General features: G+C 43.0%; 1 protein-coding gene across 1 annotated transcript in view; it reads right to left on the bottom strand.

The window, feature by feature from the left end:
- The window catches only part of LOC141271666 (poly(ADP-ribose) glycohydrolase-like), a 527,289-nt gene that overhangs the window by 138,324 nt on the left and 363,471 nt on the right, over nt 1-25,494 (bottom strand). The gene's annotated exons all lie outside the window — the stretch shown is intronic.

The following is a 25,494-nucleotide window of genomic DNA, read 5'->3' as shown; positions in this document are numbered from 1 at the left end:
CAAGAGCTTGCAGATGGTGAAATTCAACCTCTTAGCTTTCTCATGGCTAGGAGGAAATGGTCTTTTACTTGTCCACATCTGAGGGACCGAGGGCTGGCTATTGTGCTTAGACGGGGTTGATAAGGGTGTCCCCGGCAAACTGCCGGTCTGTGAGGAAGATGCAGGCGGACATGTTAGGTTGCCTTCATCCAAAGGTGGTGCTATCGATGTCGGACAGCGCTCAACACCAGCTGGTGTTACCACCTCCAAAGAAAATGATGACCTGCCAATCACGCTGGCTGTTGCGGGTAAAGAGGTGGCAGGTCTGCGCCCCAAAACAGGTGTGACTGCTGTCCCCCCAGTCACAGAGGATGAAGAGGCCGCGGATGCACAAGATATGGCAGACGGTGGTTGGCCCGGCCGGCTAGGCCGCATTGTAGCACACTGAGCTTCCCACTGCAACTTATGCTTCATGTCCATGTGCCGGTTCATGCATGAAGTACTCAAACTATGTATTTTTTGGCCTCTACTTAGCTTTTGCTGACAAATGTTACAGATAACACGAGTTGGGTCATCTTTATCGATCTGAAAAAATGCCCAGGCTATGCAAGGCTTAGCACCCATGCGACCTGAAGAGCCACCACGACTTGTGGTGAGAGGCAGAGTTGTGTTTGAGGATGCAGTTGTTGACGTGCTTCCAGTACTACGTCTCTGTCCAGGAAGGCGCAACCTGACCTCGTCGTCACTAGCATCTTCCTCCACCTCCTCTGCTGACCTCATCTCTTGGCTGACTGTGGGTTGACAGTAAGTGGGATCTCCGACCTCATCATCATCACCCTGTGCGTTATCACACCCGTCGTCCTCAGAGCCAACCTGTTCCTGCCCTGACAAAAAACTAAAGTTGTCGCTCCAATCAGGTATTTGAGTCTTATCATCGTCTTCCTCATTGTCTCCACCAACAGGAGTTACAGTTTGGGAATGAGGGTCTACATTATGGTCAGAACCTTCTGCGTCTGGTCCTGGATCCGACTCATAAAGATTCTGGGCATCAGTGCAGATCATTTCCTCGTCTGGATTCACAGAAGCGCTGGAGTCGACCTCTGATTCCCAGGCTATAGTATGAGTAAACAGCTCTGCAGACTCAACCATCTGTTCTACCTCATACTCAGATGGGCAGCTGGAGATTTGGGAGCTGTGAGGAAGCAAGTGCGATTTGGGTGACACCTTTGAGGATTGGAGTATTTGTGATGTTGATGTGGAGGAGAGCCCACTTAAAGGAACACTTGATATCCGTTGAAGCACCTGCTGTTTTTGTGCCTCATCTGGAATTTGTAGCGATTGGCGTGGCCGTAAGAAAGGGATCTTATCACATTGTCCGCTAAAAGAAGTAGACATTTTAGTTTGGCTGGAAGATGGTCTTTCTTCTGCAGATGTTACTGTTGCTTTAACACCTACCCCACGGACACAACCTTTTTTCCCCTTCCCAACACGCCTATTCCCCTTTCCACCAGCAGCAGGCCTTTTTCCACTCATTTTGGTGGTTAACTAATTCACAACTCTGGAGTTGTTTGCACAAAAAAACAATGGATGGTAACCGAGCAGAGCTGAGTGGCCAAACTATGGTATTAGGCCAAAACTATTGGCTGGGTTAGATGCAGAAAAAAATTATTTTGAATTTGCAACCTGATGGAGGTCAGTATAGATGGACTAATAGAGAAAGTCCGACACACTACTAGAAGGCCAAATATTTTTTCAGAGGTAGATGCAGAAAAAAATATATTCAGTTTGCAACCTGATGGAGGTCAGTATAGATGGATTAATAGAACAAGACCCACACACAGCTAGAAGCCCAATATTTTTTCAGAGGTAGATGCAGAAAAAACTATATTCAGTTTGCAACCTGATGGAGGTCAGTATAGATGGACTAATAGAACAAGTCCCACACACTGCTAGAAGCCCAAATATTTTTTCAGAGGTACTGTAGATGCAGATAAAAATTAGTTTTAATTTGCAACCTGATGGAGGTCAGTATAGATGGACTAATAGAGAAAGTCCGACACACTACTAGAAGGCCAAATATTTTTTCAGAGGTAGATGCAGAAAAAAATATATTCAGTTTGCAACCTGATGGAGGTCAGTATAGATGGATTAATAGAACAAGACCCACACACAGCTAGAAGCCCAATATTTTTTCAGAGGTAGATGCAGAAAAAAATATATTCAGTTTGCAACCTGATGGAGGTCAGTATAGATGGACTAATAGAACAAGTCCCACACACTGCTAGAAGCCCAAATATTTTTTCAGAGGTACTGTAGATGCAGATAAAAATTAGTTTTAATTTGCAACCTGATGGAGGTCAGTATAGATGGACTAATAGAGAAAGGCCGACACACTACTAGAAGGCCAAATATTTTTTCAGAGCTAGATGCAGAAAAAAATTATATTCAGTTTGCAACCTGATGGAGGTCAGTATAGATGGACTAATAGAGAAAGTCCGACACACTACTAGAAGGCCAAATATTTTTTCAGAGGTAGATGCAGAAAAAAATATATTCAGTTTGCAACCTGATGGAGGTCAGTATAGATGGATTAATAGAACAAGACCCACACACAGCTAGAAGCCCAATATTTTTTCAGAGGTAGATGCAGAAAAAACTATATTCAGTTTGCAACCTGATGGAGGTCAGTATAGATGGACTAATAGAACAAGTCCCACACACTGCTAGAAGCCCAAATATTTTTTCAGAGGTACTGTAGATGCAGATAAAAATTAGTTTTAATTTGCAACCTGATGGAGGTCAGTATAGATGGACTAATAGAGAAAGTCCGACACACTACTAGAAGGCCAAATATTTTTTCAGAGGTAGATGCAGAAAAAAATATATTCAGTTTGCAACCTGATGGAGGTCAGTATAGATGGATTAATAGAACAAGACCCACACACAGCTAGAAGCCCAATATTTTTTCAGAGGTAGATGCAGAAAAAAATATATTCAGTTTGCAACCTGATGGAGGTCAGTATAGATGGACTAATAGAACAAGTCCCACACACTGCTAGAAGCCCAAATATTTTTTCAGAGGTACTGTAGATGCAGATAAAAATTAGTTTTAATTTGCAACCTGATGGAGGTCAGTATAGATGGACTAATAGAGAAAGTCCGACACACTACTAGAAGGCCAAATATTTTTTCAGAGGTAGATGCAGAAAAAAATATATTCAGTTTGCAACCTGATGGAGGTCAGTATAGATGGATTAATAGAACAAGACCCACACACAGCTAGAAGCCCAATATTTTTTCAGAGGTAGATGCAGAAAAAAATATATTCAGTTTGCAACCTGATGGAGGTCAGTATAGATGGACTAATAGAACAAGTCCCACACACTGCTAGAAGCCCAAATATTTTTTCAGAGGTACTGTAGATGCAGATAAAAATTAGTTTTAATTTGCAACCTGATGGAGGTCAGTATAGATGGACTAATAGAGAAAGTCCGACACACTACTAGAAGGCCAAATATTTTTTCAGAGGTAGATGCAGAAAAAAATATATTCAGTTTGCAACCTGATGGAGGTCAGTATAGATGGATTAATAGAACAAGACCCACACACAGCTAGAAGCCCAATATTTTTTCAGAGGTAGATGCAGAAAAAAATATATTCAGTTTGCAACCTGATGGAGGTCAGTATAGATGGACTAATAGAGCAAGTCCCACACACTGCTAGAAGCCCAAATATTTTTTCAGAGGTACTGTAGATGCAGATAAAAATTAGTTTTAATTTGCAACCTGATGGAGGTCAGTATAGATGGACTAATAGAGAAAGTCCGACACACTACTAGAAGGCCAAATATTTTTTCAGAGGTAGATGCAGAAAAAAATATATTCAGTTTGCAACCTGATGGAGGTCAGTATAGATGGATTAATAGAACAAGACCCACACACAGCTAGAAGCCCAATATTTTTTCAGAGGTAGATGCAGAAAAAAATATATTCAGTTTGCAACCTGATGGAGGTCAGTATAGATCGACTAATAGAACAAGTCCCACACACTGCTAGAAGCCCAAATCTTGCAACACAGATAGGCTACTCCACTGACTAACACACTCTGCAATAGGCCAAAAAGGATTAGCTTTGCTAGATTCAGCCAAATGCTGTGAAAAAAACTTGCACAGCACTGGCACAGACCTGCCTGGCAAAAACTGATAGGAACTCATGTAACCTAGTCCTGAAAAGGACTGCAATTACAATTAGTCTTTACTCCCACAACCGATCTATTTAAGAGCACAGACCTCCCTGATAAAAGTCGTAGGAAATGCTGTAACCTAGTCCTTAAAAGGACTGCAATCACAACTATTCCCTACTCCCAAGCTATCTGTATATTTGTGCGAAAATTGGCTTGAAATTAACAAGGTATAGCGCACACAGCAACAGCGGTGCCGTCTAACACGCAGCTGCAGCAGTGAGAAAATGGTGGCGACGGGGAAAATGGCTTGGTTTTATAGGGCAAGGACATGTGACATACACTGCCAATGACACATGCCCTTGCTTGTGTGAAAAAAAGCACTTCGCTCCGTGTGTGCGCTGCTGATAGGCTGACAGATTGCACCTCCCCACTATAAATGCGGGAAAGAGAAAAAAAAATGGAGATCTTCATTGTTCCTGCAGAGATCCATCCCCTGCCCCTCCCCCCACCCCGCTGTACACTCAAACTGCGTATTAACATTAATTTTCATCATTACTGAGAAAAAATCCAGTTATGATTTTGGTGCACGAACAGTTATCGAACATAACCTTGAACAGCCGAATTTTTCTCAAATTGTTCGTGTTCGCCGAACGGCTCGAACACCGCCCAAAACAGCTCGAATTTGAGATTGGCGAACAGTTCGAGTAGAACAACGCTCATCTCTAGTCATGATGCACTTTTAAGGGGGAGGGGGGTCTTCTGCTGACACTGGTATAGGGGTAATGTCCCCCAATTCTGACAATATCCCCCATCCTGGTATATATGCCGCCCCCCTTCCTTTTATATGTGGTTCCCATCCCCATCCTGGTATGCCCAGCATCCCTCCATCCTGGTATGCATGGCACCCCTCATCCTTATCCTGGTATGCATGGCACCCCTCATCCCCAATCCTGGTATGCATGGCACTCATCATCCCTGTCCTGGTATGCATGGCACCCCTAATCCCTATCCTGGTATGCATGGCACCCCCAATCCCTATCCTGGTATGCATGGCACCCCCAATCCCTGTCTTGGTATGCATGGCACCCCTCATCCCTGTCCTGGTATGCATGGCACCCCTCATCCCTGTCCTGGTATGCATGGCACCCCTCATCCCTGTCCTGGTATGCATGGCACCCCTCATCCCTGTCCTGGTATGCAGGCACCCCTCATCCCTATCCTGGTATGCATGGCACCCCTAATCCCTGTCCTGGTATGCATGGCACCCCTCATCCCCAATCCTGGTATGCATGGCACTCATCATCCCTGTCCTGGTATGCATGGCACCCCTAATCCCTGTCCTGGTATGCAGGCACCCCTAATCCCTATCATGGTATGCACGGCACCCCTAATCCCTGTCCTGGTATGCATGGCACCCCTCATCCATGTCCTGGTATGCATGGCACCCCTCATCCTTGTCCTAATATGCATGGTCCCCCTAATCCCCATCAGGCTGCACATTAAAAAAAAAAAAACACTCATACTCACCTCTCTTCTCTCTCCTCTAGCGCTGCGTCCGGTCTGCCTGCACTGATCTCTCCATGTGAGCCGCGCATGACGTCTCTGCCTTGCGCGGCTCACAAGGACAGATCAGCTGCCGGAAGTCACTGCTCCCCACGCCGGGTCTTTGTGCACGGGGAGCAGTGACCTCAATCTCCTTCATAGCCGGCACACAGCGGAGCCGCGCTTCGGCTGCTGCTGCTGCCGGCTATCTCCTACTGGCTACTTTGAAGAACCTAGAATATAAGACATAACAAAAAAGTGTGAAACAACTGAAAATAAGTCTTATATTCTAGGTTCTTCAAAGTAGCCACCTTTTGCTTTGATGACTGCTTTGCACACTCTTGGCATTCTCTTGATGAGCTTCAAGAGGTAGTCACCGGAAATGGTTTTCACTTCACAGGTGTGCCCTGTCAGGTTTAATAAGTGGGATTTCTTGCCTTATAAATGAGGTTGGGACCATCAGTTGTGTTGTGCAGAAGTCTGGTGGATACACAGCTGATAGTCCTACTGAATAGACTGTTAGCTGCTTTTTTCTTGCCATAATACAAATTCTAAGAAAAGAAAAACGAGTGGCCATCATTACTTTAAGAAATGAAGGTCAGTCAGTCCGAAAAATTGGGAAAACTTTGAAAGTGTTCCCAAGTGCAGTTGCAAAAACCATCAAGCGCTACAAAGAAACTGGCTCACATGAGGACCGCCCCAGGAAAGGAAGACCAAGAGTCAACTCTGCTTCTGAGGATAAGTTTATCCGAGTCACCAGCCTCAGAAATCGCAGGTTAACAGCAGCTCAGATTAGAGACCAGGTTAATGCCACACAGACTTCTAGCAGCAGACACATCTCTTCAATAACTGTTAAGAGGAGACTTTGTGCAGCAGGCCTTCATGGTAAAATAGCTGCTAGGAAACCACTTCTAAGGACAGGTGACAAGCAGAAGAGACTTGTTTGGGCTAAAGAACACAAGGAATGGACATTAGACCAGTGGAAATCTGTGCTTTGGTTTGATGAGTCCAAATTTGAGATCTTTGGTTCCAACCACCGTGTCTTTGTGCGATGTAGAAAAGGTGAACAGATGGACTCTACATGCCTGGTTCCCACCGTGAAGCATGGAAGAGGACGTGTGATGGTGTGGGAGTGCTTTGCTGGTGACACTGTTGGGGATTTATTCAAAATTGAAGGCATTCTGAACCAGCATGGCTACCACAGCATCTTGCAGCGGCATGCTATTCCATCCGGTTTGCGTTTAGTTGGACCATCATTTATTTTTCAACAGAACAATGACCCTAAACACACCCCCAGGCTGTGTAAGGGCTATTTGACCAAGAAGGAGAGTGATGGGGTGGTACGCCAGATGACCTGGCCTCCAGTCACCAGACCTGAACCCAATCGAGATGGTTTGGGGTGAGCTGGACCGCAGAGTGAAGGCAAAAGGGCCAACAAGTGCTAAGCATCTCTGGGAACTCCTTCAAGATTGTTGGAAGACCATTTCCGGTGACTACCTATTGAAGCTCATCAAGAGAATGCCAAGAGTGTGCAAAGCAGTCATCAAAGCAAAAGGTGGCTACTTTGAAGAACCTAGAATATAAGACATATTTTCAGTTGTTTCACACTTTTTTGTTAAGAATATAATTCCACATGTGTTAATTCATAGTTTTGATGCCTTCAGTGTGAATGTACAATTTTCATAGTCATGAAAATACAGAAAAATCTTTAAATAAGAAGGCGTGTCCAAACTTTTGGCCTGTACTGTATATATGTGTATATGTATATATATATATATATATATATATATATATATATATATATATATATATATAATGTGTGTGTATATATATAATATATATTATACACTATAGATAGATATTTTTATAAATATTTACAGTGGTTTGCTTAAATATTCACCCTCTTGGCATTTTTTGTGTTTTGCTATCTCACAACCTGGAATTTCACAGTTTTTTTGCATCAGTTCATGTAAAGAACATGCCTACAGCTGTACATTTGGTTTCCTTGGAAGCAAACAACAAATAGGACAAAATAACTGAAACCTTCGGTGTGCATAACTATTCACCCCTCTAAAGTCAGTACTTTGTAGAGCCTCATTTGGCAGCAATTACAGCTACAAGCCACTTTGGATGAATCTCTATGAGCTTTCCACATCTTGCCACTGGGACTTTTGTCCATTCCTCAAGGCAAAACTGCTCCAGCTCCATCAAGTTAGATGGTTTCCTCTGGTGAACAACAATCTTCAAGTCTGACCACAGATTCTCAATTGGATTAAGGTCTGGGTTTTGACTAGGCCACTCCAAAACATTTACATGTTTCCCCTTAAACCACTTGAGTGTTGCTTTAGCAGTATGCTTTGGGTCATTGTCTTGTTGGAAGGTGAACCTCAGTCACAGTCTCAAATAACTGACAGGCTAAAACAAGTTTTGCTCAAGAATATCCATGTATTTAGCACTATCCATCCCCTTGACTCAGACTATTTTCCCTGTCCCTGCTGCCAATAACAACCCCACAGCATGATGCTGTCAACACCATGTTTCACTGTAGCCACCACCATGTTTCTGTAGGAATGGTATTATTGGGGTGATGTCACGCAAGGTGTGGGAAAGACTAGGTGCAACACGAAGGGAAGAGGGGAAGGAAGTTCAGACACTAGGGGAAGGGGAAGTGGAGATGTCCTAGGCTGACCTGATATCAACCTGTCTTCCCTATCGTCTCTATATTGGTTCCTCACCAGTCACCGCACAGGAACTTAAACCCTGTATTTCCCTAGCGCTTGGTTCTAGATAGGGAAGGGGGGGTGAGCACTAGTCAGTCCCCACTAACAACTGAAGACCACAAGAGAGACGAACACGGGGGAAAGTAACTTAGCTTGAGCAGACTTCAGGGAGATTACACCAAATGTCCTCCTAGCACCAGAGAGGAAGTAAGCAGACTGCAATAGCTCCACGCCTTCACAAGGGAACATGTGAATATCACTGGCCCCTCCCAGTAGCAAACAGAAAGTATTTAAACACCCAGGCTTGGGCATCAATTAGCAGGAGGGAGGTAGCTGCTGGTTCCTAGAGTGAGGCAGATCTAAGAAGGTGTCTGTAATGCCAAACGAAGAGATCTTCTGCAACCAACTGCAGGGCGACTGTCACATCTGACACACCCGTAACAGGTGATGAACTGTGTTAGTTTGGCACCAGACATCCCGTTTACCTTAGTGGCCAAAAAGTTAAATTTTGGTCTCATCTGACCACAGCACCATTTTTGTGTGTAAGTAAAGGTTTTTTTCTACCCACTCTTCCATGGAGGCCACCTCTATGGAGTGTACAGCTTATTGTGGTCATACAGTTGTTCTCAAAAGTTTAAATACCCAGGCAGAATTTTTCCTTTCTTGGCCTTGTTTCAGAGAATATGAATGATAACAAAAAAACTTTTTCTCCACTCATGGTTATTGGTTGGGTGAAGCCATTTATTGTCAAACTACTGTACTTTCTCTTTTTAAATCTTAATGATAACCAAAAACATCCAAATGACCCTGATCAAAAGTTCACATACCCTGGTGATTTTGGCCTGATAACATGCACAGAATTTGACACAAATGGGTTTGAATGGCGGCTATAGGTAACATCCTCACCTGTGACCTGTTTGCTTGTAATTATTGAGTGTGCATAAGAGCTGAGTGAGTTTCTGGGATCAAGCCAGATTCTTGCATCTTTCATCCAGCCTCTGACATTTTGGGATTGTGAGTCATGGAGAAAGCAAAAGAATTGTCAACGGATCTACGGGAAAAGGTAGTTGAACTGTATAACACAGGAAAGGGAGACGAAAAAAATATCCAAGGAATTGATGATGCCAGTCAGCAGCGCTCAAACTGTGATTAACTATTAGAAAATCAGGGGCTCTGTAAAAACCAAACCACGGTCAGGTAGACCAACAAAAATTTCGGCCACAACTGCCAGGAAAATTGGTTGGGATGCAAAGAAAAACCCACAAATAATATGAGCTGAAATTCAGGACTCTCTGAAAACTAGAGGTGTGGCTGTTTCAAGATGCACAATAAGGAGGCACTTGAAGAAAAATGGGCTGCATGGTCGAGTCGCCAGAAGAAAGCCCTTACTGCACAAATGCCACAAAGTATCTCGCCTACAATATGCCAAACAGCACAGAGACAAGCCTCAAAACTTCTGGAACAAGGTAATTTGGAGTGATGAGACCAAATTGAACTTTCTGGCCACAACCATAAACGTTACATTTGGAAAGTGGTCAAAAAGGCCTCTGATGAAAGGAACACCATTCCTACAGTAAAGTACGGAGGTGGATCGCTGATGTTTTGGGCATGTGTGAGCTACAAAGGCACAGGAAACTTGGTAAAAGTTGAAGGAAAGATGAATGCAGCACATTATCAGCAAATACTGGGGCAAATTTGAACTCATCAGATCGGAAGCCGCGCATGGGATGTGTAGCGCCCCGAGGGTTCGGTCGCTACAGGGGTATTGCACCTCAACCAGAGGTGTGATATTCCACTCCCAGGTAAGGATGGAGTGTGGACCAGGGCTCAGTTAGCTGCATACACACACACACACTCGCCCCATTTCCGGGGGACTGCTCGACGGTGCTCCCATATAATTGCTTGCACAACTGACTATGTCCCTGGCTGGAGTGGGGAGGGGGGAGAGAACCCAGTGGTGTAGGAGCAGAAGGGGACGGTTTCTGGAGCATAGGAAGGAGCTCATTGGGTGCAGGTCACCTGAGCTCAGACACAGAGAAGCAGATAAAAGCTGGGAGCCATCTTAGTTCAGGGGTTCAGTACAGTAGAGAGGTGACAGGGAGCAGAGACTCTGTAGGAGCTCTGCTCAGAAGGCAGGCCTAGAGAAAAGGCCGGGGCCAGAGAGGAGAAGAAGAGAAGGAAGGAAAGAGGAGAGACAGAAGAGTAGAAAGGCTCCAGAAACAAGAAGGCAGAAGGGACTCTAAGAGAGCAGAACGGACAGCAACCGTTGCAAGCCCGCGTTATATCGGGTGAAGGGTCAGGCCGTGGAAGGGTACCGGATTCCCAAGTTGGTGGAGGTAAATCATCCCTCAGCCAAGAACCGGAGGTCGTGATTATTTATTGGTGCGACCCCCTTGCTACACCCGCTAGGAAGGCACCACATAGGGTCAGGGAAACTGGCGCCAAGTTTTACCAGAGAAGGCCCGAGGCAGCCAGACAGAAGCGTGGTCACTGGTGGGGCACGAGAAGCCAGAGAAAGGATAGAAGGGGGTCCTGTGCCACACTCCTGAGTTGCCTGGGGGTTGACTGAGCCCCTCACCTGGTGGACGCAGCACGGCTTGGGCAGTCATTGCTGACAGAAGTGACTTGGATATCAACTGTGAGTAAAAAGCCTGAACTGCACCATTGGACTCTGTGTGATTTCTGCTGCGCCAGCACCATCACTCCCATCCTCCCTATACACTGCCCTGAGGCTACACTCTTCCCGTGGGGAGTTATCCTACCCATGTGCTGCACACCAACACCAGCCTCAGCGGTCTGCCTTGCAGCGGCGGTTATCCCTGACCGCAATCCACGAGTGGCGTAGTCGGACATTCAAATCTATAAATAGACTGCCACACCATTTGGTTTGACCACCCTGAGCCACGGGATCGGGTTGCCACTACTACCCCCAGCATCGCACAGAAGCCCGGTTCCGGGTACCCCACGGCCCAGGGGGCGAGTCAGATGTACTTGGACGTTCCAACATGACAACGATCCAAAACACAAGACCAAGTCAACCTGTCATTGGCTACAGCAGAACAAAGTGAAGGTTCTGTAGTGGCCATCTCAGTCTCCTGACCTCGGTATCATTGAGCCACTCTGGGAAGATCTCAAGTGCGCAGTTCATTCTAGACAGCCCAGGAATTTACAGGAACTGGAGGCTTTTTGCCAAGGATAATGGGCAGCTTTACCATCTGAGAAAATAAAGAACCTCATCCACAACTACCACAAAAGACTTCAAGCTGTCATTGATGTTAGAGGGGGCAATACACGGTATTAAGAATTGGGGTATGTGAACTTTTGATCAGGTTCATTTGGATGTATTTTGGTTGTCATTAAGATTTAAAAAGAGAAAACACAGTAGTTGACACTAAATGGCTTCACCCAACCAATAACCATGAGTGGAGAAAAAGATTTTTTGTCATCATTCATATTCTCTGAAACAAGGCTAAGAAAGGAAAAATTCTGCCGAGGTATGTAAACTTTTGAGCACAACTGTACACTACTAGGGAACGCTGTATCTCCTTCAGGGTTACCATTGGTCTCTGCCTCTCTGATTAATTCCCTCTTTGTCCGGTCTGAGTATTGGTGGGCGGCCCTCTCTTGGCAGGTTTGTTGTGGTACCTTTTTTTTTTTCTATTTGATGATAATGGGTCTGATGGTGCTCCAGGGGATCATCAGAGATTAGGATATTTTTTTTGTTTTATAACTCAACCCTGACTTGTACTTCTCAACAACTTTGTCACTGACTTTTTTTGAGATCTGCTTGGTCTTCATGGTGTTGTTTGATGAGTGGTGCCTCTTAATTAATCGTGTTGCAGCCTCTGTGGCCTTTCAGAAAAGGTGTGTATATACTGACAGACCATATGACGCTTAGATTGCACACAGGTGGACTTCCTTTCACTAAGCATGTGGCTTATGAAGGTAAGTGCTAGCACCAGAAATTTTTAGGGGCTTTATCGATAAAGGGGTGAATACATATGCACATGGCAATTTTTAGCTATTTGATCCCATAAATTTAATTTTTGGATATATTTTCTCACTTCACTTCACCAAGTTAGACTATTTAGTGCTGATGCATCACACACTAATCGGATTACAAAAATATTTAAACACACGTTGCAATGTAACAAAATAAATAAAAATCCAAGGGAGTGAATACTTTTACAAACCACTGAAACAAAGTGAAAATCCAGCACCACGTCCATGCAACGCCCAAGATGAACTCCACAAGCTGAATTGAACATAGGTGAACTGGACTTTTCTCTTTACAATTTTTCGCAAGCCACTCTATATACACATATACACATACAATTGAAACCAGAAGTTTACACACACTATATAAAAAGACACATATGCATGTTTTTCCCAATATCTGACATGAAATCAGAATAAACCTTTCCTGTTTTAGGTCAAATAGGATTACCATTATTTTTAATATTTGCCAAATGCCAGAATAATGAAAGAGAGAGAGAAAGAGAGAATGACGGTAAAAATGATGGTAATTCTAATTGATCTAGGGTAATAGTTGAATACCAGCTACTTCTCCAAAACTTTGAGGACTCGATCAAGATGGTGAGCGGCGACGACGCCTTAATCAGCATAAGGCCACGGCCCCACTATCAGTATTTGGTTAGTATTCGGTCAGTATTTTTCTCAGGAGTGGGAGCCAAAACCAGGTGAGGAACAATCAGAGAAAAGGTATAATAGAAACAAGTCACCAATTCTACATTTATTACCCACTCCTGGTTTTGGCTCCAACTCCTGAGAAAAAATACTGACGAATAGTGAACAAATAATGATAGTGGGGCCATGGCCTAATCATCCTACTTCTGTCTACTGAAATGCTTGCTCCCCACAATTAAAGAGGAGGCTTTGCAGGAGGACCAAGTTGAGATGGAGCAAGAAACTATACAGGATGATGCCACACAGCCCTGCCTCATCTCATCTTCTCAACGAGGATTGGGTGATGAGGAGGATAAAGAGGAGGACCAGGAGCTTGTTGCCTGTGCTACAGACGGTACTACCCACACCACCTTCATCCCGTCTGTTCAGCGTGGATGGCGTGAAGACGAGGAGGAGAGAGAGGACGAGGAGGAAAAGATGGACAGTTGTCCTCTTGGTGGGGACAGGGAAGTCTTGGCTGTTGGCAAGTCTGGCAGACATGGCTGAGTATATATTCCACTGCCTTTCCCGTGACCCTCGCATTGTACGCATTTTGGCCAACACTAATTACTGGTTGGTCACCCTTCTAGACCCACACTACAAGGAGAACTTTCCATCTCTCCTTCCCTTCTAATAAAATGTTGCAGTACCAGAAGACCCTAGTTGAAGATTTATTAAAAAATTCCCATCTGACAACGCTGACGGCAGAGGTCACAGTTCCTTGGACAACCAAGGAGTACAGGCGAGGGAGACACACATCGCAAAGTACTCCTTCAGCTTCTTTTCCCTCCTTGTCAGAGTACCCTGCACATCAGGGCCTGGGTGCTGGGAGGGTCTGAGGAAACTGTCCCAGATCTTTGATAGTGTTCCCCTGCCTGTTTTGCATCTGGTGTTTACGTATGATACACACGTGGTCAAAATTGTTGGTGCCCCTCGTTTAATGAATGAAAAACCCACAATGGTCACAGAAATTACTTGAATCTGACAAAAGTAATAATAAATTAAAAATCTATGAAAATGAACAAATGAAAGTCAGACATTGCTTTTCAACACTGCTTCCACAGAATTTTGTAAAAAATTAAACTCATGAAATAGGCCTGGACAGAAATGATGGTACCCCTGAAAATAATGTGATAAAAGGGACAGGTTATATCAAGTTGTGTCCACTAATTAGTATCACAGGTGTCTACAATCTTGTAATCAGTCAGTGGGCCTGTATATAGGGCTACAGATACTCACTGTGCTGTTTGATGACATGGTGTGTACCACACTAAACATGGACCAGATGAAGCAAAGGAAAGAGCTGTCTCAGGAGATTAGAAAGAAAATTACAGACAAACATATTAAAGGTAAAGGATATAAGACCATCTCCAAGCAGCTTGATGTTCCTGTGACTACAGTTGCACATATTATTCAGAAATTTAATATCCATGGGACTGTAGCCAACCTCCCTTGGACGTGGCTGCAGGAGGAAAATTGATGACAAATCAAACAGATGAATAATACGAATGGTAACAAAAGAGCCCAGAAAAACTTCTAAAGAGATTAAAAGTGAACTTCAAGCTCAAGGAACAAGTGGCAGATTGCACCATCCGTTGTTGTTTGATCCAAAGTTGACTTCATGGGAGACGACCAAGGAGAACACCAATGTCGAAAAAAAATCATAAAAAAGCCAGACTGGAATTTGCCAAACTACATGTTGACAAGCCACAAAGCTTCTGGGAGAATGTCCTATGGACAGATTAGACAAAAATGGAAGTTTTTGGCAATACAGATGAGCTCTATGTTAACAGACGGAAAAATGAAGCATATCAAGAAAAGAACAATGTCCTTACTGTGAAACATGGAGAAGGCTTTGTTATGTTCTGGGGCTGCTTTACTGCATCTGAAACAGGGAGTCTTGAATCTGTGCAGGGTACAATGAAATCTCAAGACTATCAAGGGATTCTAGAGAGAAAGCTGGGTCTCAGTCGGAGGTCATGGGTATTGCAACAGGATAATGACCCAAAACACAGAGATAAAAACACCCAAGAATGGCTAAGAGGAAAACATTGGACTATTCTGAAGTGGCCTTCTATGAGACCCAAGCTAAATTCCGTTGAGCATCTTTGGAAAGAGCTGAAACATGCCACCTGGAAAAGGCAACCTTCAAACACGAGACAACTGGAGCAGTTTGCTCATGAGGAGTGGGCCAAAATACCTGTCGAGAGGTGCAGAAGTCTCATTGACAGTTACAGGAATTGTTTGATTGCAGTGATTGCCTCAAAAGGTTGTTCAACAAAATATTAAGATAAGAGTACCATCATTTCTGTCCAGGCCTACTTTCTGAGTTTAATTTTTTTTTAAATTCTGTGGAAGCAGGGTTGAAAAGCAATGTCTGACTTTCGTTTATTCATTTTGATAAATTTTTAATTTATTACTACTATTGTCAGATTCCAGTTATTTCTGTGACCATTGTGGGTTTTTCTTTCATTAAACGAGGGGAACCAAGAATTTTGACCACGTGTGTATATCCTTGTTGAGAAAACATTGCAGGATTGGTATGGCAAGAAAATTTGCCCACCTCAGATGAACTTGTTACACTGCAGTAGCAATATAGCGATGCTATTGCAGCCAACCAAGTTGGGCTGAATGCTTTTGAAGCACAACTAATGCAGTATAAATGGCGCATAATATTTCCCTGCTGAAAAAACTTTGCAGGATTACTATCGCAGGAAAATTTGCACACCTCAGGTGGACTTGTTTCAATGATTGTGCTATATAGCGATGCTATTGCAACCAACCAAGTCTACCTGTATGTTTTTGATGCACAATTAATGCAGTAGAAATGGCGTATAATATGTGCCAGCTTGGAACAATTTACAGGATTAAGAGCAAAAAGATTTTTATTAGTCCTGAGAAGGGCTTTCGGTATGAGTTGCAACAGAAAGGATGTGCAATTAACCCTATCCTGTCCTACACTATCCCTTCGGCACAATCTCTCCCTAAGTGCTACTAGCAGCAGTATTAATATTGATTATAATTAGCCCTAATAAGGGCTGTTGTTGCACTTGAAAGAATTATAAATGGTCTCTAATCCCTGTCTATAAGCAGCTAAAACTCTGTCCATAGTTCAGCAGTGTCTCTCTCTGCTCTGCCTATTTCCATTGGTACACTGTGCTGAGCATAGGGTCCCGGGTCTTATATAGACACGATGACGCCATGTGGCGAGCCAATCACAGTAATGCCACTACCAACATGGCTACGGCATTACAGTGACTGGCAGGCAATCCTCGAATGTTTATTGGCTGTCTATCAAGCGGCAAACCTGTGGGGCGGGGACTTGAGCTTGCGTGCGAGCATTCAAAAATACTGTGATGTTCGAACGAGTAACGAGCACACTCGCTCACCACTAGTCCATGCATATCTTCACTTCCTTCCAAATGTCGCGAGCATGAGTGATCGCAGCATCTGGAGGGTTAATCAACCAAGGGCAGTGCTTGGCACTGTCCCCGGCTGCTCTATCACTGCCCCCGGGCTCTCACAGCAGGGGTTCAGCCATTAGCAGCGCCAAGCTTCAGCTGTGATCGTGCGAGACGTGCTGATATTTCAATTTCAGCGCCTCCTGCACAATTATACTGTGATCAGTCAATCAGATTGACTGACCGATCACAGAGCCCTGAGTGCAGGGACCACTTGCATGGGTCCCTGCACCTCTTCCCATGCCGCTCAGCTGTCAATGATAGCTGTCGGCAATGAACTGTCACTACATGTTTAAATTGCACTATTATACCCCTGGACTATTGGCTAAAATTAAATTAAAGGATGATGGCAGATGCCTAAAATGCTTGTGTGTTTACAGGCAGATTTTATGGGAATGTTTTTGTCTATATTACTACTGGGGTGAAATAATTAGGATCTTGGAGAATCATTTTTAAATAGTGATTCCTAGGGATGTGGCCTCAGTGATCTTAAAAAGAACCTGTCATGTGAAAACCGCTATTAACCTGCAGCTATATTGTTAATCTGCAGGTTAGTAGAATTGAAGAGCATAAAGAAAAAATGCACCAAAGAACCAAAGAGTGAAAATATAACAATAATATTTATTAATTCAATAGTTAAAATTGTACAAAAAAAAAATTAGAGTGATAACAGAGAGTGACCAGAAGGTGGCACTGCAACAGAAGAAGGCACGCCAGCCGAAAATGCATGTTGGGGTGGTGGCACCGCAATATTCAGATAATCTATAATGGTTTCTACATTCATGTCTTTTGGAAGGCTATTATTTATAATCTGATATGTGATACATACATCAGGATATTAGCGTGTGGTTGCTCACAGGTAATATACTTACCCTTATATAACTATTTTGTTATAGATGGGAGTTTTCCAGTCATATACTCACTTCCTAATTTATATTTTAATACATGTATATTACTTTACCATGCTTTGTTTGCGGTGTCACGTTCTGGTCACTCTGTCATCACCCTAGTTTTTATTTTTATGTACTATTTTACCTATTGAATTAATAAATATTTTTATATTTCCACTCTTCGGTGCATTTTTTCTATATGCTCTTCGTGTCTTTTGCCCTGAACCCTTTATTCCTGTCTGTATATCAGTACAGTAATCTCACAGTAATTTTTCCATGTACTGTTTTTGCAAGCCTTTATAGGATTAATCTGTAAGGGGGAAGACTGGGGTGTAAGTACTTTCAGAACAAGGGATCCGGAACTGCCGGGGCCGTGCCTCTTGTTGCAGGGGGAAGACAGACTGCAAGACCAGGAGTCAGGTGACTGGGAAGCTGGGGGTGTGTCCAGAGAGAGAGCTGAGGAGTCAGATGACCGGGGAGCTGAGCTCGTGTCTAGGAAAAGGAGTTTTTGCGCGGGAAAAGTGGACAGTGGGAGTCAAATCCGACTAGAGGGAGAAGAGACGCAGGATCCCTGGAGCCGAGCAAGTGAGGTGCACTGTTATGGACTAGGGGCTCAGCGGGTCAAACTCGAGACCACCCGCTGCCGCCAGAAGATGGAGCATTGTTTAGGCGGGGAAGCCGAAAGAAAGCAACACCGGCACCAGCCTGCAACTGCCTTGTGAGGAGCAAGAGTCAGCTAAGTGTAAAACTGCCGAATACAACCGTGTCGACTCTGCTACATCTAGCCCAACTGTGGATTGTCAGTTAGAGCATATTACCTGCTATTTCCTTGTTGTCCCCATATTTCTCCTGTTACTCCCTGCGTGGAGATTGACCCTGTTACAGTAAATCCCCCTTGTTTATTAACCCTGTACTGGCTGCTCTGTGTTTCTGTGTCACTGCATCTAAAGTACCTGTGTTACAAATCTTAAGGTTAATAGCATTGTGAACCTGCCCAGTGCCCACACTTAGACCCTCGCTGCCAGGAGTTAATTAATTTTATTCAACCCAGCAGCATTCCGGCTTCAGTCATGGGGATGGTGCCTGCATTGGTTCAGTCACCACGCTGTGTATAAAGAGCAGTGGCTGTAACCGCTGCCCCGGCACTGACTGACAGCTGACTAATGCTGAGTGCAGTTTTAGTTAGTGCTGGGGGCGCGGTTACAGCCGCCGCTTTCTATACACATACCAGTCGCTGAACCAACGCCAGCACCACCTCCATGACTGAAACCTGAATGCAGGTTTACGCCGCAAATAACCTGCAGATTAACCACACATCTGCAGTTTAATAGCAATTTTCACATGACAGGTTCCCTTTAAACTGCTCCATAATCTGGAAATGTACGCAGAGTAAAAAATACTCATTACTAATATACTGTTTGTAGCATGGTTATGAAAGGGAATCTGACAGTAGCATGATGTAGGGACAGAAAACCTCATTCCAGTGCTTTGCATCACTTAGTTTACTGTGTGCAGCAGTTATGATAGAGTCACAGTTTTCTCTGCTGCAGATCTAGCAGAGCTCAATTGAGCCCTGTATAACCCACCCACACCACAGATCGACAGCTTTCTGTGCACAATGTTGAGTGACAGAGCAGCTAATCCGTGCTTGTGTTGTGGTTGGACTAGAAGGCTGGAGGTCACTTGCACTCTAGTGTTAATCTCAGATAATACACCAATTGTATTGAAACAGCAATACACAGCCAAGTAAGTGACACACCCATAGGCGGATTATAATGAGGGTAATCTGGGCTACCACCCGGGGCCCTAAGCTCCAGAGGGCCCATGGCCAGATTGCCCTCATTAACTGCAGCCATTGCCTTCTCTATGACTCCGCAAGAGTAATTGACATGCTGCGGTCTGGAAAGACATCCCGCATGTCCTTGTCCACGGATGGTCCGCAGGTGCACCGAGACGCATTTCTACAAATCCCATCCACTATGCTCTAACATCTGGCCACTGTGGGTTTGACGCCGCATAACACGCAGCGTCAAACTCGCAGCAGCTCCTGATCGTGTGCACATACCCTCAAACTTCGAAAATCGTTGACAAATAAACCATATAATTTGGATTACTGTCTTCTCATCATCCTTTGACGGCCGTGCAGGTTAACCCATTTATTTCCGTTTTTTCCTTGATTTCTCCTTGTGGGCCTGCAGCAGCCGTAAGCCTCTTCAATGTATTACTGTATTATAATCAAAAATAAGTGTCCCAGAAAACTAGGAATCAATAGGGTATGTTACAACTAGAGGTCAATGCCCCCCAAAAAAACACCAACCACAGCACAATAAACGCAAAATAGCCTTTATTATACAAATGGCAATATACATAACTAAACAAAAAGATGCTAAAAAATAGAACCTCACACTGAGGGACATCAGAACATATAGATTCATTTTATACAATCAGGTTCAACATATATAATAATATTTTTAAACAATCTCCATAAAAACCAGTATGGACCTGATGTCAGCAATTACGTACATGTGCACAGTGGCACACTAGCCCTTAAGAGATACCACCTTTGTATGCTTATTGGAACATATTATTAGCTGGGATGCAAACCCCTAGCATAAGATATAGTGCTAGAAAAAACACCTACAAATCATATCATGGAGGTAATTACTTTAATAGGGAGTTGAGACGAGTGGAGCACATGTACTCTGACCTCCCTCAGCCCCAACATATGCTTCATATTCAGTACTTCCTCAGGGGGCGTGGTAAACCGGGGGAATGTCAGTGTTTAATATACTATGACTCAGCCAATCAGGGGATGAATATCAGATCACATGTCTGCCATGTTTCCTTGTCATCTGTAGCGCATCCTGCCCCAGCACCGCCTCCTATCAATGATGCCTTCCGGTTTCCGGTCAGTGGCACGCGTGCAAGACAAGTCGCTATAGCGACGCTCCCACATACGGGCAAGATTGCCGGAAGCTCGGAATTATCAGGAGTGGGCGGAAAGGCACGGCACACGGCAAGAAGCAATGCAATTGCTTGCAGTGCAATTCCCCTGTGCTCTATATAGCAGCGTAAGTATTTTAAAGGAAGGGGACAACATGCATATCAATCCAGCAATATGGATAGAGGATACAGAGTATGATGGCCATATACAGCAAACAAAGAGAAAATCGCAAACAAAATTATATATTAGAAAAACGAAAAATAAATAAATAATATATGTATAAGTGCTATGCGTGATTATAGGTGTAATTGCTTGGATATATAATATTAATACATAGAAAGTGACCTAGTGCTTATACTTGATATAGTGCAAGAAATATTAGAAGGGATTGTTATGATAAGTATATGTATGTCTAATTAGCAAATTAAATCCTAATTTAAACTAAACATTCATCTAATTACTGCGATATTTATTAAAAATCATAGATTAAAAGTGGTGTTGTGTTTATTTCATATTTAATGTATAAATATTGGTGTCTTTTTTGTTACATGGTGACTGTGTGCTAATTGTCTATTCATGCATAAAATATGGTTTGTATAGTTTGACTCAATACCCTAGATCATAAAGTGACTTAATGCTCAGTGCATAGAAACATGATCTAATATCTACAGCACATATAATGCATTTAGACTTTTATATAGCATAGTGATGGTGGACTAAGGCCTCCATGGAAAATTATCTCCAATGTAAAAAAAGTCCCTAGGGGCCTTAGAATCCAATTGTTTCCTACATTCAATCTTGAAAATGATGATCTTACTAAGAAATGGATGGAGGCTGCATGCATATGCTCGTTCACGTTTATCCAAATTATCAATGAGAAAAATGCTTTGTCGTTACAATCCATTGATGAGGAAATTGAAACTATTCAAAAAACACTCCAAAAAGATTTGTCGCCCGACTTGTTTGAAAAACATTCTAAAGACATGGAAAAGAATCTGGAGAAATTTAAACAGGAAATAAGCCAGGATAAAATGAAATTTATTTTCGAGATACTGCTGATTATGAAAATTGTAAGATTTTCCGCTGGCAATATAGAGACCTCTCAAGTAGAAGATCCAGGTCACAAAATATTTCTGTCAATTCCACTTCATCTACAGCTGATAGTGGTGGGTCAAATGGTGAACAGGACCTTGGCTGGGGTGATGGTCCTAAGACACGAATTGCAGGGAAACGGGCGTATAACTTGTCTCCTGTCCGATCTGGAAAGAAGAAGAATCTAAGCAACAATAGGACTTAGGTAATTAACCTTTCTTCACAAACCTTTACAAATGTACAATTACCGGTATTGGAAAAATGGTTGTCTTTTTCGCCCTCTCGATCTTTAGATCTGTTTTTGACCATCAAAGATGAACATCTATTTTCAAGTAAAATAATCCTGAAAAAAGAGGGTCCATTCACTACTAAAGAGGAACAGGAAGCCATGGCCATTCTAAAATCTCTAGTGGATGAAAACACCAGTTCCACTAAGGCAAGTCATTTTCCAATGCAGCAGTATAATAAATCAAAAAAAATTGCTGCACTTAGTATATGCCCAGCAGAGGATATATTTACCAAATTGGTGTCGGCAGATATTGCAGCCTTAGCACAAGAACAACAAGGTATGCAAAACCTGGACTGGAAAGAGAGAATAACCTTGAAAGATCTACAAAGCTGGAAAGACGTAGTCTTTAAACCAGCAGATAAAAGCGTCAATTTAGTGATCTGGCCTAAAGATCTTTATGAAAAACAGGCTAACAAATTATTGACCAATATTGAGTGCTACAGAAAGCTATCTGCCAACTCACTTCCTTCCTTCCATGCAAATCTGGTTGATATATTAGAAAAAGCATTTCAACAAGGTATTATCCCTAAGAAAATGATGGATACCATAAAAAACCTGGACCTGAGATTACCTACTTTTTACATCATACCCAAGATTCATAAGAACCCTATGGATCCACCTGGGAGACCTATAGTAGCGGGGAACAAAGGTCTATGTGAGTTGGTATGTGAAACTATCGATTTCATTTTGAAGCCCATTGTTGCCACATTACCATCTTACATAAAGGACACTACCGCTGCACTACACAGACTTGATAATCTGTGTCTGACGACTAATATGACAATGGTTACGGCAGATGTAGAATCTTTGTTCACCTCCATAAAGCTTGAGGATGGTCTGAGGGCCACTGCTTGGTTCTTAAAAACAAGCAACATAGACCCGGCTATTATTGAACTCCTCTTGGCGTTACTTGAATTCATCTTAACACACAACTGTTTCATATTCAACAAAAGAATATATTTTCAGATGCAAGGAACACCTATGGGGGCTGCATGCGCACCCTCATATACTAATCTTTTTCTGGGTGCCTGGGAAAGAGAAATCTTTTCATGCGAACCCATACCAGGAATTGAAATGGTACAACAGTGGATGAGATATATTGACGATGTCTGGTTTATCTGGGAAGGCTTGTCTAACCAACTAGAGGAAATTATGACCAGACTGAACTCAAATAACTTGTTATATCAAATTGACATACAAAATCGGCAGAAGCCTGGATTTTGGCGAGGTCAACACAAACGTTTTCAGAAAACCAACATCTACAAACTCTCTGCTACATGCTAACTCCTTGCATCCCTCGTCCACTATATGCGGTATCCTGATAGCACAGTTCCTGAGATTAAAAAAAAAATGGAATATGTATATATATATATATATATATATATATATATATATATATATATATATATATATATATATATATATATATATATATATATATATATATATATATATATATATATATATATAGTTGAAACCACAAGTTTACATACACTATATAAAGAGACACACATGCATGTTTTTCTCAATATCTGACATGAAATTAGAATAAACCTTTCCCGTTTTAGGTGAATTAAGATTACCATAATTTTTAATATTTGCCAAATGCCAGAATACTGAGAGCAAGAGAATGTTTTAAGGCATTTTTATTACTTACTGCAAAGTCAAAAGTTTACATACATTTCATCAGTATTTGGTACCATTGCCCTTAAACTGAATGACTTCGGTCAAACATTTGGGATATCCTTCCACAAACTTCTCACAATAGTTGGTCGGAATTTGGGACCATTCCTCCTGTCAAAACTGGAGTAACTGATACAGGATTGTAGGTAGCTTTGCTCGCACCTGCCTTTTCAGCTTTGCCCATCAATTTTCAATAGGATTGAGATCAGGGCTTTGTGATGGCCACTCCAAAACACTGACTTTGTTATCCTTAAGCCTCTTTTTTATCATTTTGGTAGTATGCTTGGGGTCATTGTCCATTTGGAAGACCCATTTCCGCCCAAGCTTTAACTTCCTGGCTTCGATGGTCTTATGTTCAAAAAGTTCAATTTTAGTTTCATCAGACCACAGGACGTGTCTCCAAAAATTAAGGTCTGTGTTCCTGTGTACATTTTCAAACATTAATCTGGCTTTTTTATGTTTCTTTTGGAGTAATGGCTTCTTCCTGGCAGAGTGGCCTTTCAGCCCATGTTGATACAGTACTTGTTTCTCTGAGGATATTGACATAATCTTACCAGGTTTCGCCATCATCTTCACAAGGTCTTTTGCTTTTGTCATTGGGTTGATATGCACATGTCGGACCAAAGCACGTTCATCTCTGGGACACAGAACCTGTCTCCTTCCTGTGCGGTATTGTTAGAACCCTCCTGTTAGTTTTTTCTATTTTGCTGGTCACATGACTTTTTGCCTATTTAATCCAGCTCCGCCCTCCTGGCCTTGCTGAACTTCAGTGTTACATTTACTCTTAAGCTAGCCAGGTGCCTTGTACCTTACTCTGTAGTTTGCTTGGTCTTTTGACCATTAGTACTTCTGTTTGTTTGTTTGTCTTTGCTTTGCTACAATTTCTGCTAGGAGGTGTCCAACTATATCCCAGTCCTTAGTTCTTGTAGGGACCCCTCCCTTATATCTATAGGTCTGCGTTCAGACTAGCCAAGGACTTAGGCGGGTCTGTTCACAAGGAACAGGTCCCCCACTGCATCGTAGAGAATCAGCTAAGTCCTATTGTAGGGACAGTTTTCCTATCTTTCCTTAGTGTTTGTAGCAGTTCATAACAGGTATGATGACTGGACATTCCCATTTTATTTGTACTTGCGTAGAATTGTTTGTACAGATGAACGAGGCACCTTCAGGTATCTTGAAATTGTACCCAAGGATGAGCCAGACTTGTATAAGTCCACAATTCTCTTCCTTATATCTTGGCTGATTTCTTTAGACTTTTCCATGATGCTACACAAAGAAGCAGTGTGTTTCAGATGTAGCTAAAAAACCTATCAGAAGGCGTCAAAACACATGACATCATCATATGTGCAGTCCAGAATTGTTTAACCCCTTAAATACCGGGGACGTATTAGTACGCATATTTGCGTTCTGCCCGTTCAGTGAGGGCTGCTGCGCTGAGCCCTCACTGAACGGAGCACATGTCAGCTGATTCTTACAGCTGACATGTGCCCGCAACAGCCGCGTGTGGAATCGCGATCCACCCGCGGCTGTTAACATATTAAATGCCGCTGTCAATCTCTGACAGCAGCATTTAACGCGCGCTTCCGGGTAGCGCGTCATAAGCCCCGCCCACCGGCGACCCCGTCACGTGATCGCGGGTCGCCGATGGGTGGGCATGACAACCCAGGGTCTGCAGCAGACGCCTGTGGTTGTCATGATCTTGTCGCTATGAGCGCCACCTAGTGGTCGGCGCTCATAGCACAGGACCATTTCTGCTGCATGCAGGGGACCTGCTCGTCCCCTGTATGTAGCAGAGGCGATCGGACAGTTGCTGCTTCTAGCCTCCTATGGAGACTATAGAAGCATGCAAAAAGTAAAAAAAAAAAGTTTTTAAAAATATAAAAAAAAATAAAAAAATATAAAAGTTTAAATCACCCCCCTTTTGCCCCATTCTAAATAAAATAATAAAAAATAAACCCCACATACACATATTTGGTATCGCCGCGTTCAGAATCGCCCGATCTATCAATCTAAAAAAAGAATTAAT

The sequence above is a fragment of the Phyllobates terribilis genome, unplaced genomic scaffold (assembly GCF_046119375.1).
Source record: "Phyllobates terribilis strain yellow unplaced genomic scaffold, ASM4611937v1 Scaffold_5__5_contigs__length_657084704, whole genome shotgun sequence".
Lineage (NCBI taxonomy): Eukaryota > Metazoa > Chordata > Amphibia > Anura > Dendrobatidae > Phyllobates > Phyllobates terribilis.
The sequence above is the reverse complement of the archived record's forward strand: the minus strand, read 5'-3'. Positions and strand labels throughout refer to the sequence as shown.